The 12,863-nt window shown below is 36.4% G+C and overlaps 1 pseudogene; it reads right to left on the reverse strand.

Annotated features, from left to right (window-relative positions):
* Nucleotides 1-1,463: 1,463 nt before the first annotated feature.
* LOC112390454 (guanine nucleotide-binding protein G(t) subunit alpha-3-like) overlaps nt 1,464-12,863 on the reverse strand; it is a 45,778-nt pseudogene continuing 34,378 nt past the window's right edge.

Genomic DNA, 12,863 nt, shown 5'->3' on the forward strand with positions numbered 1-12,863 from the left:
AATCCGCCTGAGCTACAGATTCGCAAATTGCTTAATTTTTGTACCTTTCATCTCATCTAGTTACACTAACCTAATTAGCTCTCTTTTCAAAGAAGTTATAGATCTTAAGCACTGATCTCCTATTCTGATCTATGTATCACCTTCTGCAAGTGGAGAGAGTAAATGATATCACACAGGCTTAACAAGTATATGTTGTAAATAGTGCACACTTTAAAAAAGAAAAAGTCATCTTTTCTGTTTATAAATAACGATTTTGTTTGTAAAGCACCAAATTAGCTTTTAAAGAGTAGGCTTTGACCACTAGCATCCGGTGTAACGTTTAGACAGCACAATACACTACTAACAAGAAGTTCAATGTTTCTCTTTTAAAAAAGTCTCCAGGGCTTCCCTGGTGACGCAGTGGTTGAGAGTCCGCCTGCCGATGCAGGGGACACGGGTTCGTGACCCGGTCCGCGAAGATCCCACATGCCGCAGAGCGGCTGCGCCCATGAGCCATGGCCGCTGGGCCTGTGCGTCTGGAGCCTGTGCTCCGCAACGGGAGAGGCCACAGCAGTGAGAGGCCCGCGTACCACAAAAACAAAAAGTCTCCGAATTACTCACTCTTACTTCCTACTTCTTATTCACAGAGCTAAAACACACTAGTGCTAAGACACTGAATTATTTTTTTCTCTTGAGGTCTCGATTTATTGTCCCCAAACCATCAATTACAATAATGTTCCATGCTGCTCTGGAATAAAATGTAGGAAACAAGTACTCCGTTGAGGACTTGGTTCAGCCTGAGCAGCCTTACACTGTGTTCTTGACCACACGTGGTCCCCTGTTTTCAGTCAGATTGGTACAAAAATATATCATTGGAATCCTCAATTCTAAAGGTAAATTCAGCATTAATGAGATTTTTCTAAGGAAAAGTAGCAAATAAAAATTGGATGCATATGAAATTTCCATCAGCAGATACATGTATAGTGAACATTGCATTTGCAGGTGGCTGAATAGGAGTATTCAATAAAATAAACACCAGTAAAACACCACATGTATCATCTTTGAATAGTTTCTACAGTTACAGGCATGGTTACATTATCAGCAAAAATGAAGGCCTCTCAGTGTCTGGCCAGTGGAAGTAATATGGAACACCTTGCTTTTTTTCCATTGCTCTGTCATTAAAAATAGGCCACAGTGCAGAATTTACTTCCAAGGAAATTCAGTGTCACTGATATGTACAGTTATAGTGTTACCAAAATGTATCAGTTTTCAGAACTGAGGACATCAAAGACACCCCAATCCTCAATATTTCAGAGAAATCAAAACTCATCCACATGCAGGTGACAATACATTAAAATTTTTGTGTGAAAACTTTTGCCTTACAACACTAGTTATACAAGTTAATATCTATTAAAACTAAACACACAGCACCTTTTATATGCTGAAAAATATACATCAGCAAGAGTGGAAGAAAAAAGGATTGATTAGAAGAGCCCACAGTCTTTCAGATTCTCTTTATTATATCTGTAACAGCGTCAAACACGAACTTGACATTTTGAGTATCTGTAGCACAGGTCGTGTGGGAATACATTTCCTTATCTTTTTTTAAATTCAGGTCTAGAAACTGGTTCTTGATGTAGTTCCTTGCATCTTCAAAGGTATTTGGACCTTGTTAAAAAAATTAAAGAAGTAAACTTTAACTGCATTTAAAAAGCATCAAATTATAAGTAATATCAATAAGTTTTAGTATTTTACTTTGCTATTTGATGTTCTCAGGATTGAAAAATCAAAATGGCAATGGTTAATTATCAGAGGTTTACACAACATCTATTTTGTGCTGGGAACTATGCTTACCTCCCTGGAGGCTTCAGGTGGCTAAAATGTAACCTCTGCGTCAGAAAGCTCACAGTAGAGTAGAAACACGAATATATTTATATAACAAAGTGAGTGAGTAAAAAAGCCCGTATGTATGTCAAATATTATGCATGTAAATGTGTGCATGGGTTGGGTGCATGTGTATTAATATGAACTAAAAGAAGAAAAGAATGGAAATTATAGATGAGTGGACTACATAATGAGGTGTTATTTGAGCTGGACCTTGAGGGATAGCTAGGAGAGACGGAAAACTGTGTGAATGAAAGCCAAAAAGTGAGAGGCACTTACTGTATGATTTCAGCTCTTTGACATTCTCGGAAGGGCAAAACTACAGAAACAGTAAAAAGATAATGGTTTCAAGGGTTGAGGGCAGCGAAGACATGGACCACAGGCATTTTTTAGGGCAGTGAAACTATTTTGTATAACGCTGTAATGGTGGGTACATTGACATGACTTTGGCATAACCCATTGAATTGTGGAACACAAAGAGTTAACCCTAACCTGAAATACAGACTTCAGTTAATAATGTATCAATATCTGTTCATCAGTTGTAGCAAATATACCACACCCCTTCCAGATGTTTATAATAGGGGAAATTGTGGGAGCTGGCCAGAGAGGGAGTATGTAGAAACTTTTTTCTGTTTATTATTTTCATAAACTAAAAATTGCTCTGAGAAATAGATGATTACTTAAAAGAAAACATATAGCCCTGAATTATGATTCTATATTTAATTGGTAACTTTCAGTACAGAAGCATGATTATATTCAGTCATACGATAAATATGTAAACATAATGTTTACAAATAAGAAAAATATAAGTACTCATTATAGATGAGCACAAACAGCTACTTTGACACAATTCAACACCCCTGGCACATCTGTGCTACCCACATATCTAAGTGGTGAAATTGGGTTTATGTTTGTGTTTAAATCATAAATATTTCCATCTTACATAATTTCATTAACAACAGGGCATATAACTATTTACCAAAAAAAAAAAAAAAAGTCCCCAAAAAAAAAACAACCCTTTTAGAGAAACTGACATTTATATTCATTGGCTAAGAGGGTCAGTACTAAAACCCTAGGAGCTAGGAAAATTGGAAAAATAGATGTCACTCTTCTCATTCATTCAAGCTATTCCTCCAGAAACTTAATTCTGACTTTGAAGAGCCACTGAGGTCTAGTACAAGATTACAAGGTTTCATTAGGAAATATATTAAAAACCGCCAATTTGGAATATAATTTACACTCCTGTTATAATGTTTAAGATAATATAGTTTGCAATGTCATTATACATTACACAGAGTAACAACCCTGGTCTATCTAACCACCTCCCCTTTATTCATTAGAGCTTTGCTTTAATGCAGGCAGTGTAGAGAGGATTTCCTCTTTATCTGTAAGATTCTTCCCAGGTTGGATCATATACATGACTCAGAAAAGTATCATAAGCCCCAACCTCCTAAACATTACACATCAAAATCCAGATAGAAAAAATGTATCTCTATACAAAATTTTACTACTATGGAATTAAAAGGAAAGTATCTTACCAGTGTACTCTGGAAAGCAGATACCAAGATGCACTTTGGTTACTTTTTCTTGAAAGATCTTTTTTATTGAGAAACAGGACAATGGAGGTGGTTGCAAAGTACTTGTGATTACAGATACTGTTGAACAGGTGAAGGCTTTCATGCATTCTGTTCTCTTAGGTATAAAAGATGAAAATATGTAGGATTGTTATTTGCAAGATATTAATGGTGGGCATTATGAACAAGGATGTAGAAGTAACATCTGTCTTTGGAAGGTCTTAACTGAGTTGGGAAATGGGGTATTCATATTGGAAAGCACAACGGCTTATTTTTTACCTTGACCGTGTTTTCCTTTTAGACTTACCACTTCATCTTCCACCAAGACCATGTCATAGGCACTGAGTGCAGCACAAAATATAATTCATGTAACTCCTTCAAGGAGTGAATCCATTTCTTTCTCTCAGATCTCTGTCCACCTACATCAAGCATTCTTTAAAAAAACAAAAATAACAGAATAAAGAATCATACAAATATCTTCCAAAATTTACATTAAGATGAACATTTGGACTTATAACTGAATGCTCCCATCTGTTTAAAAGGTAGTCTTTCAGTTTTGACTGATTATAAAGTAAGACTTGTTTGGCCAATTTGCAGCTCAAGGACTAGAGAAAAAGAGAACATTTATTTACTTTTTTCGGTATTCATGCAGCCTGGAGCAAAATAATTCACATACTGACTTTGAGCAACTGGAAAATTTACAGCAGTTTAGAGCTTTAGTAAGACATCTATTGGTCTTAGGGATTTTGATCAAAGTCTATGCATATTCTTAAATATCCAGAGCCCACAGAAGATTGGAAGCTACCATAGTTCTGATACTATGATTCTTCCCTCTTCTCTTAGCTCCTCTTACCTCCATTCATTCATTCAGTTATCATTTGTGTTCTACGTACTAGACACTGTGCTAGGCCTACCAACATAAGCATAAAGGGACATGGTCACTCTGTCCCCTATAAGCTGGGTAACCTTGGGCAAGTTACTTAACCTCTCTGCACCTTAGGTTCCTGATGAATAAATGATAATAACAGTACCTATATTGTGAGGTTGCTTTAATCACTGAGTAAATACAGCATTTGTCTCAAGTGTTAAAAGCTAACAACATCGTTTGAACTCCTTTCTGTAAGGTTCTTGGACTTTTCCTAACATAGAATAAGGGAATTAACTTTTTGTCCATGTTTTCACAATTTATCTATGTGTTCCCTGTGTGTTGTCACTTGCTATCGTGTGTGGTGGTTTTTTCCATATGCTTTTATTTTTCTATAATTTTATTTATAAATGTTTTCTTCTCCTTTATGGCTTCTGAATTTTCAGTTGTTACTAAAATTGCCTTTCCCACTTAAAAAAAAAAGGACTGGTCACTATCTTCAAAGAGCTTGCTGTCTTGTAAAGAGAAAAATACATTATTATAATATTATGTAATATTCTAATATATAAGGTAAAATGTGAGCCCAGAGGAAGATTTAAATCAGCCTGAGGGACCATGTAACAGTTCCTTTAATATAAATCTAACTTTTTGCTATCTCAGGACTTTTGCATAATCCATCTCCTTTCCACGTGACACAGTTCCTTTCTTCCTTCCATAAGGCTGCTTCTTTCTCAACTTTCAGGTCTTAATGTCAATATCTCCTTCACAAGTAACGACCTTGAATGTCCATGTAAATTCTTAACTCTTTTTATTGCCCATTTCCTTTCTATTGTATCACTCTCTTTATTTCTTTTATAGTAACTGCCACAATCAATAAAGAAGTGGTTTATTTTTTCACATGTTTAATAGCTATCATCACCCTAATAGAATAGTAGCCTCATGAGGGCAGGGACCTTATCTATATTAGTGATGCCTATATTCCCAGTACCAGGCACTGTGCCTGACACATAATAGACATGCAATAAATACTTGCAAATAAATGAATAGAATCCATGTTAATGGAATGGAGGGAGGAGTTTTACATAAAGTGCATGCACAAGTCATCAAGGAACGAGAGAACATGGCATGCTTGGGGCAAATAATTATATTTTTGGAAATGTGAAGATTAAGGTAAAAACATTGAGGTATATGGCCTGATACTTATTCATTTATTCAGCAAATATTTGTTTATTGAGCATTTATTATATTTCAGGTACCAGAGATGATTCAGTCTTGAGAACCTTGTAAGTGGATGATGGTGGCGTTTATGTGTGTGTGTGTTTGCGTGTGGGTGTGTGAATACACTTAGGATATCAGTATCTGATAGGAAGTGTAGAGGGTGGGTTGTAATTTGAAATGGAGTGATCAGAAACTGCAAAAGATGATAGCTGTGTAAAAAGAAGAGAGGCAGCGAGGGCAAAAGCTTTGAGCAGGCAGGAGTAAGCCTGAGGTGTTAGGCCAGAAATAGATTTACTATGTCTTTTACATTACATGAGAAGATTAGTTTTTATATTGTAGTCAATGGGGATCTGTAGGAGATTTGGGGGTAGGGAATTAACATTTGTTTGTTTTTGTTTGCTTATTGTTATGGTAAGTCACTTTGATCTGAGATCAGAAGATAGATTTGATGAGGAAGAGACCAGAGGCAAAGGAAAAATTATGGGGCTTTCATAATAGCTTAATCCTAAGATATTAAGTACCAGGGAACATCCTAGCTGTACAGAGATTTCAAAGGTAATAACTATATTGGGGTATTAAATGTCAACCAGCTGATGTACTGAAGATAATGAAAAGTACAACACATTGTAGTGTTAGTACTTTACCTTTCACATAACCAAATGGAGAACAGATATATAGAACTAAAATTCCTCAAATATATATGTGTACCAATGCAAAATCACTCCATTTAATAGTCGACTGAAAGAGCAGTTGCTCATTGGGGCTTATTTTAGAGGTGTAAGGCACTATAACCACTGAAAAAAATTTGGAGATTCCCAAAGTGGAGCATGGAAGAAATGCAAATATACACTCCATCATAACTATTCTGAGAAAAACAGTAATAGAAATCAGAGGAAAACCTGTATCCTTGCTGACTGAATATCTGGATTGGTCAGATCTACTGGGATAATTAATGAGGTGAATGGATATGTGATATAGCTTGAATAACCTTAATTCCCTGAGTAGTTAAGATAACTAGAGCTTTAGAGACTTTAAATGGAACTTGGAATTCTCATTTTGGAAAGGTTTTATTTATTTATTTACTTAAGTATGTATGTATGTAATACATGTTTCCTTAAGTCTGATATTTAAGTAAGGATTCTTAAATAGTAAAGAAAACAGGTTTAAATGCCTGAAATATATGATGTAACTAAAAATTCACAGGCTAGGATTTTAAGCGACTAGTGAACATCAATTATTTGTTAAACTGCCCATGTTATTTATATATTGCAAGCCATCAGAGTTTTATGGATTTATATTAAACAGTTGACTAAACAGTTGAGTTTTATAGTCCATTTTAAACAGTTGGGAAAGTTACTGAGTTTTACTAGTTTATGTTAAACAGTTGGCTAAATATTTGGCCACACAAGATTATTTACATTTTATATCAGGAGAGACTATTATGGAATAATATGCCCTTTATAGTGTTTGCAAACTCATTGAATAGTCTAGGACACCTAAAAATTAATAATGTTACTGCAGCTAATTTATTTGTGAGATGTCTTTGCTCATCCTATAAGCATGTGACTCTCTTGGAAAAATAACAATTTCTGACATTATTTATATATTTGAGCACAGAAAAATAGGATCTAATCTGAGTAGAAATTTATTTTAAACTATTCTGTCGAATGGGGTTTATTCAACATATTTGACTGTATCAGCAATGGTATAACTTTTTAATTTTTTTATTGAAGTATAGTTGACATATAGAATTGTATTATTTCAGGTGTACAGCACAGTGATTCGACATTTATATGCATTATAAATTAATCAGCACAATAAGTCTGGTATAAAATCCTAAGGTGGCTACATATGTCAGGGCCAACAGGTAGATCTGTGTCACCACTATGCAGCCACAGCAAAATGGCTCAACCAAGTCTTTCCCTGGTACCCAGTTCTGAAAATAGATCAGGGCAGATGCTTGCAGATAAAAAGTATATGCAGAGAGGTCATTCTAAATCCCTTAATTGCTTTTTATTAAAAACAGAATCCAAAGGATTTACAACCACAAGGGAAGCTGGGTCTCTAGACTCCCGTAATTGTTAATACCATCATATATTTCCTACTAAATGTGTGTGTGTAACTTAAAATGCCCACTAGATAATTCTCTGATTATTGAATAATATAATTTTTAAAGTCATCAAAGTAAATTCTATCATGAGAATAAATTAGACATCATCTTATATAGCTTATAATTTTGGTAACATTAACCATGAACATACCTGAAACAAAGGTACAGTTATACATAAGTTACTGCTCTGTGAGATCTAATAGAGAACAACAAAGCTAAGTTGGGATATAGCTGCTGGGTAGACAACCAGACTCACTGCTAAGCTGTCTCATACTCCCACAGAAATGAACATAGTGCACATGATTCAACTTTAAATTCAAAACAATTATGATTTATTTCATATCATGGATCCACTAAACACTGTTGCAAATAGTTATATAACAGGTACAAAATCTAAAGCTCTATGTTGTAATGGTTGCTGACCTCTTTTCCCTAGCTTCCGTATAGTTCTATGTCCTTTCAGTTCTATTTTTTAATCATAAAGCAATTAGGAAGAAAGGACTTCTCTATAACTGATAAATCCTTGTAAATATGTAAGTTCTTTGCGCTGCGGAATTATTTTATAGCAATAAAAGGGCTCACGTTTGCATTGCATTTTCTGTTTACTTAGTAACTTCTGTAAGGAGAATTAATTTTACCAGTTTGACAGTTGGAGTTCTGGTTTGATAAGAGCTCTAAGGAAATTTGCATTAAATTAGGTGATATATGAGGATGATACAGTACTTGGACAGAGAATTTTTTCATTTTGATGTTCCTGTTTAAAATTCTATAGTTCTTGAATTTAATATGTAAATTCAGTCTTTAGTTTTAAATAGTCTTAGGATAATTTATGCTATGTGAATACAAATCAGTGCTAATGTGAGTACCTGGGCACTTACTGAAACGAAGTGGGAAGGTACCTTATTTTTTACAATTCCTATTTTGAAATACTATGAAATGTTACACTGCAAAAGCCTATGTGCTTTAGGATAAACCTATTTAACACTTGAAAAAAAGTGATTTAGCTGTGAGAATTTATTAAGGGATTAATATAACTCAATTGCTGTGACTAAACTTAAAAATGTATTTAAATGATTAAAATAGTTCCTTAAAAGTACGTATAGCTGTTTTTTGTTTTATAGTAAAATTTAAGTATTTTCAAAATTTTATTGTTTAAATATTTGTTTTTAGAGAAATTCTCCACATTCTCTTCCTCATAGACAGTGCCTTTAATAACACACCCTCTTAAGCCAGAGAGAAAGCAAAACCTATTAAGAAAACAAAAGAGCTCAAAACCTGTTTTAGTGGGTGCGAAAGAGGTAATAGTTGCATAGTATAGAAAATGTTATGTCAAAATAAGTCTTAACTGAGCTTCACAATCCAATTCACAAGCATCTTACATTTTAGCATCAATACTGTAATAGAGAATTAGCAAGACCTTTCTCATTCCTTCATAAGGGCCGGTGATACATGAAAGTAGAATAGATCACTTATACAACTTAAAATGCTTTACAAAATTAACCAAAGACTTATAAAAGGACAGGAAAATGATGATACACCAATGAAAGTCTAGCATCCTAATGCAAATGCTGTATAATATTCAAAAAATTGTTTTAAAAAATGTATGAATATGATATTGGTACTGAGTGAACTTGACGTTTCAGGAAATGAACATGATTTTCTGAGGTTTTGTGTCTTCATTGGCAATCGTCGCATCAAGCCTCGTTTTAGAAGCACAGAGTGGTGAAGTACCCCAGAGCCCTGACAACTGAGAGATACCTCCCCAATAGACTGTCCTTTTATTCCCCCTTCCCTCTTCTCTTTGAAGGGAATTGTGAATGACCAACAACACTGGAGAAAGCACTTACTGTACAGAAAAGGAATGGTTTCCAGCCCAATTTACCTTATAGCCCATCAGTGATGAGCAGTGTAAGACGTGTGATATTTGAAGTTAGGAAGATATGCATTTTAATCACATTTCTAGCACTTCTGTGTGTGATCTTGGGGAAGCCTTTTACTTTGTTTTAGCCTCCATTTCTTGACCGTTTGTCCTCCGTAAGGATAGCAATGCCCATTCACCGTGTTACAGTCAGGGTGTGAAGGTAGTGTTCATAGGTGCCTGGCGTAGTGCATTTATTCCTCCAGCCAGGATTGACTGCGTGCCTGCTCCGGGTTGGTCAGTGTGATAATCACAGGAGTTGTAAGCAAATATGGCCCCTGGCCTTCTGGAGCTCAGAGCACGTGACGCAGAAACAGAATGAAAAAGAACAAACTGATAAAGAAACAAGGCAATTTCATATATTGGTATGTTTCAAAAGAGAAAAATAGTGCAATATTATCAATTGTGTAACGGTACTGGCTCACATTGGCGCGGCTAGAAAGAACTGCTTGTTCGTATTTCTTCCCAACTCTACATCTAGTGGCATCATGTTGGTAGGTTGAAACTGGCTATTGTCAGGGTGTTTGCACCTGGGGACTCATCAAGGGCCAAAAATCAGGCTGCCCTCCCTCCCCCCACTCCTGAGAGCTTGTTCTTATGTGCTTACCCACACTCCGCAGGGTGTAGTAGTGACAGGGATGTTAAGGGATGGGTAGTAGGTAGGATGGTCAAGGCTCCATGAGGAGACAGCCTTTGATTTGGAAGCTTAATGATAAGAAGAGGCCAGTCTTTGCAGAGATCCAGGGTCAGGGCATTTTAGGCAAGGAGAGCAGTAGGTGTGAAGACTCTAAGGCTTGGAATGTTCAAGGAACAGATGTACTAAAAAGATAATTCATGCTAGTGACTATTTCTGACAAGATACTAAAATTGGTTGTAGAGAATGACCAGGATTGGGTCATTCTAGGTGTTCAGTGTACGGCATTAAGTGTTAAAATTGGCTTATTATGATCCAGACAGTCTAGGATCCAGAAAATTCCATTAACTTACGTAAGGTAAGTGGACACCAAGTTATAACTCTGTGCTGGTACTTCATTTCAAATAATCTTCACAACAACCTCATGAGGCAAGTAAAGAAAAAGTAGCTTTATTCCTCAAAAACTGCTGCTAATTAATGGAGAACCTGGGATTGGGACCTTGGTAGGATTAGCCCCAAGGCCTACACTCAGCTTCTAGTCTGTGTTTCAGTGAGAAATTTGGAGAGGAGAAAGGAGAGTAAGAGAGAAAAGTGAGTGTGCCACAAATGTATGGACAGGCTTAGGAGGGGCAGAGAGGAGGAATTGGACTTGGGTTCTCAAAGGAAAACTCTGAAAACTGGACCAAAGATCACGAGTCTGGAGAAAGTAGTTGCTAAAGAGGCACTGTGCCACAGTGATGACAAGCCCGAAGACAAACAGCTTACATTTGCCAAAAGAGATGTCCATCCCAGTCTTTGCAGTTCCTTTATCCTGGTTTGATCTTTGGTTCATCTTTCAGAAAATTAACTATTTGTGGGCCTGAAAATGAGGGGTAAATTTTGAAGGGCTTTCTTCCATATTAACTTGAAAATATCCTGGCCATCCATGTAATAACTATTCTAATGAGATATTATGTGTCAGTAGTTTTAATACTTAAAAAATATTAAACTTTGATCCCAGTGAAACAAATTTCCCTCATAAATGGATACAAATAATTCATGTCACATTTTTTTCATTTTTTATACTTTTAAAAAATATTCCCATTATCTCATACATGAATGACTGAACTATGTTTTTACTGATTTTTTCATTACCAGGGGGTGCACCTAGAACATGGTTTTAATGTTGAATACTCCATCTCATCTGCAATCATAGGGAGAAGTACTTAAGTGTCAAGGGACATTTTCTAACACTATGGTATGGATTTCGATTTCTCGGTATAGTAAATGAGTAATTTTACAATAGAATTTCTAGGAGTGTCTTGATAATGCAACAGCAATGAAAATAATGGACTCATCTTTATACCCAAACCATGCTTATAAAATAGGCTTTGTTATTCCAGTAAATAGTGTCACATTCAAATACTTCTCAATTATTTGTTTTTAACTAAGAAGACAAATTAAGAATATTTCAAGCAAATGGGAGAGTAGGAAGGCCCAGGAAATATGATCCCTGGCACCTCTTGGTTAAATGTTATTTAAATATATTTCCTTTTTTTTTTTTTTTTTTTGTGCCAAAGTAGGATATCAGTTTCAACTATAAGGAAAATGAAATCTAGCTCCCACCTACTCAAGACAGGCTTTTTTTTTTTTTTTTTTTGCCATACGCGGGCCTCTCACTGCGGTGGCCTCTCGCGTTGTGGAGCACAGGCTCCGGACGCGCAGGCTCAGCGGCCATGGCTCACGGGCCCAGCCGCTGCGCAGCATGTGGGATCTTCCTGGACCGGGGCGCAAACCCGTGTCCCCTTCATCGGCAGGCGGACTCCCAACCACTGCGCCACCAGGGAAGCCCAACAGAGGCATTTTTGCTGGAGGGAAAGGGTGAGGCTCAGGGTGAGGGTTGGCATGTAGAGCTACAGGAGGGCAATGAAAGACAGTGGTACTGAAAGTACCTGAGGCCTAGTGAGCATGCCCAAGGACTCACTGCACTTGACCATGGGTTAGAGCTCTTCTCCATGAAGAAATATTGTGTCTGATGCATATTTCTGTTGAGAGTTCAAAGAGACATTGGATCATACCTGAAATGCAAGTCTTTAACAGGAGAATTGAGTTTCAGTGATTCTAGTTGTTTTCACTTGAGAATGTGGAACATCTTGATCATTTGGGACGTAGCCAGGAGCTGCTCTTCCAGCCAAATCGTTCAGGTAGCTAATAAGAAAAACAAATAAAATAGCATATATAATTTTAACTTTGTACTAGAAGATATCAGTATTGAGTACAAATGAATTTTTAGTTTAGAGCCCATTAAAGTTGTGAAACTCCAGACTGGTGCTTTTCCAACTCTGCTCCTCAGAATTACAAGAACATGGTGTCTGGGATGTTGCAGAGCACTGAGTGTGACACACAGCTGACCTCTGGGACCTTTTTTTTAAACGGCAACTGGATGAATGCTGCCTTAGCTTATATTTTATAAGGATGATGTGATGGATTCACTGGCATCTGAATAGACATTTGAGAAGAAAGCTCTCCTTATAGGACTTAGATCATCCCCAAAAATGCTACCTTGGCATGATGGTCACTAGACTAGTCTGAAAAGGCTGTTGTTTGTATGTAGGCACTTCAAATTTTAAGAGAGAGACTGGTTTTAATATCATAATTTGATGATGGTTGTGTTGTGTCTCCTGGATTGTTTAGTTTAAGAA

This window comes from Neophocaena asiaeorientalis, unplaced genomic scaffold (genome assembly GCF_003031525.2).
Source record: "Neophocaena asiaeorientalis asiaeorientalis breed wild unplaced genomic scaffold, Neophocaena_asiaeorientalis_V1.1 scaffold483, whole genome shotgun sequence".
NCBI classification, from domain to species: Eukaryota; Metazoa; Chordata; class Mammalia; order Artiodactyla; family Phocoenidae; genus Neophocaena; species Neophocaena asiaeorientalis.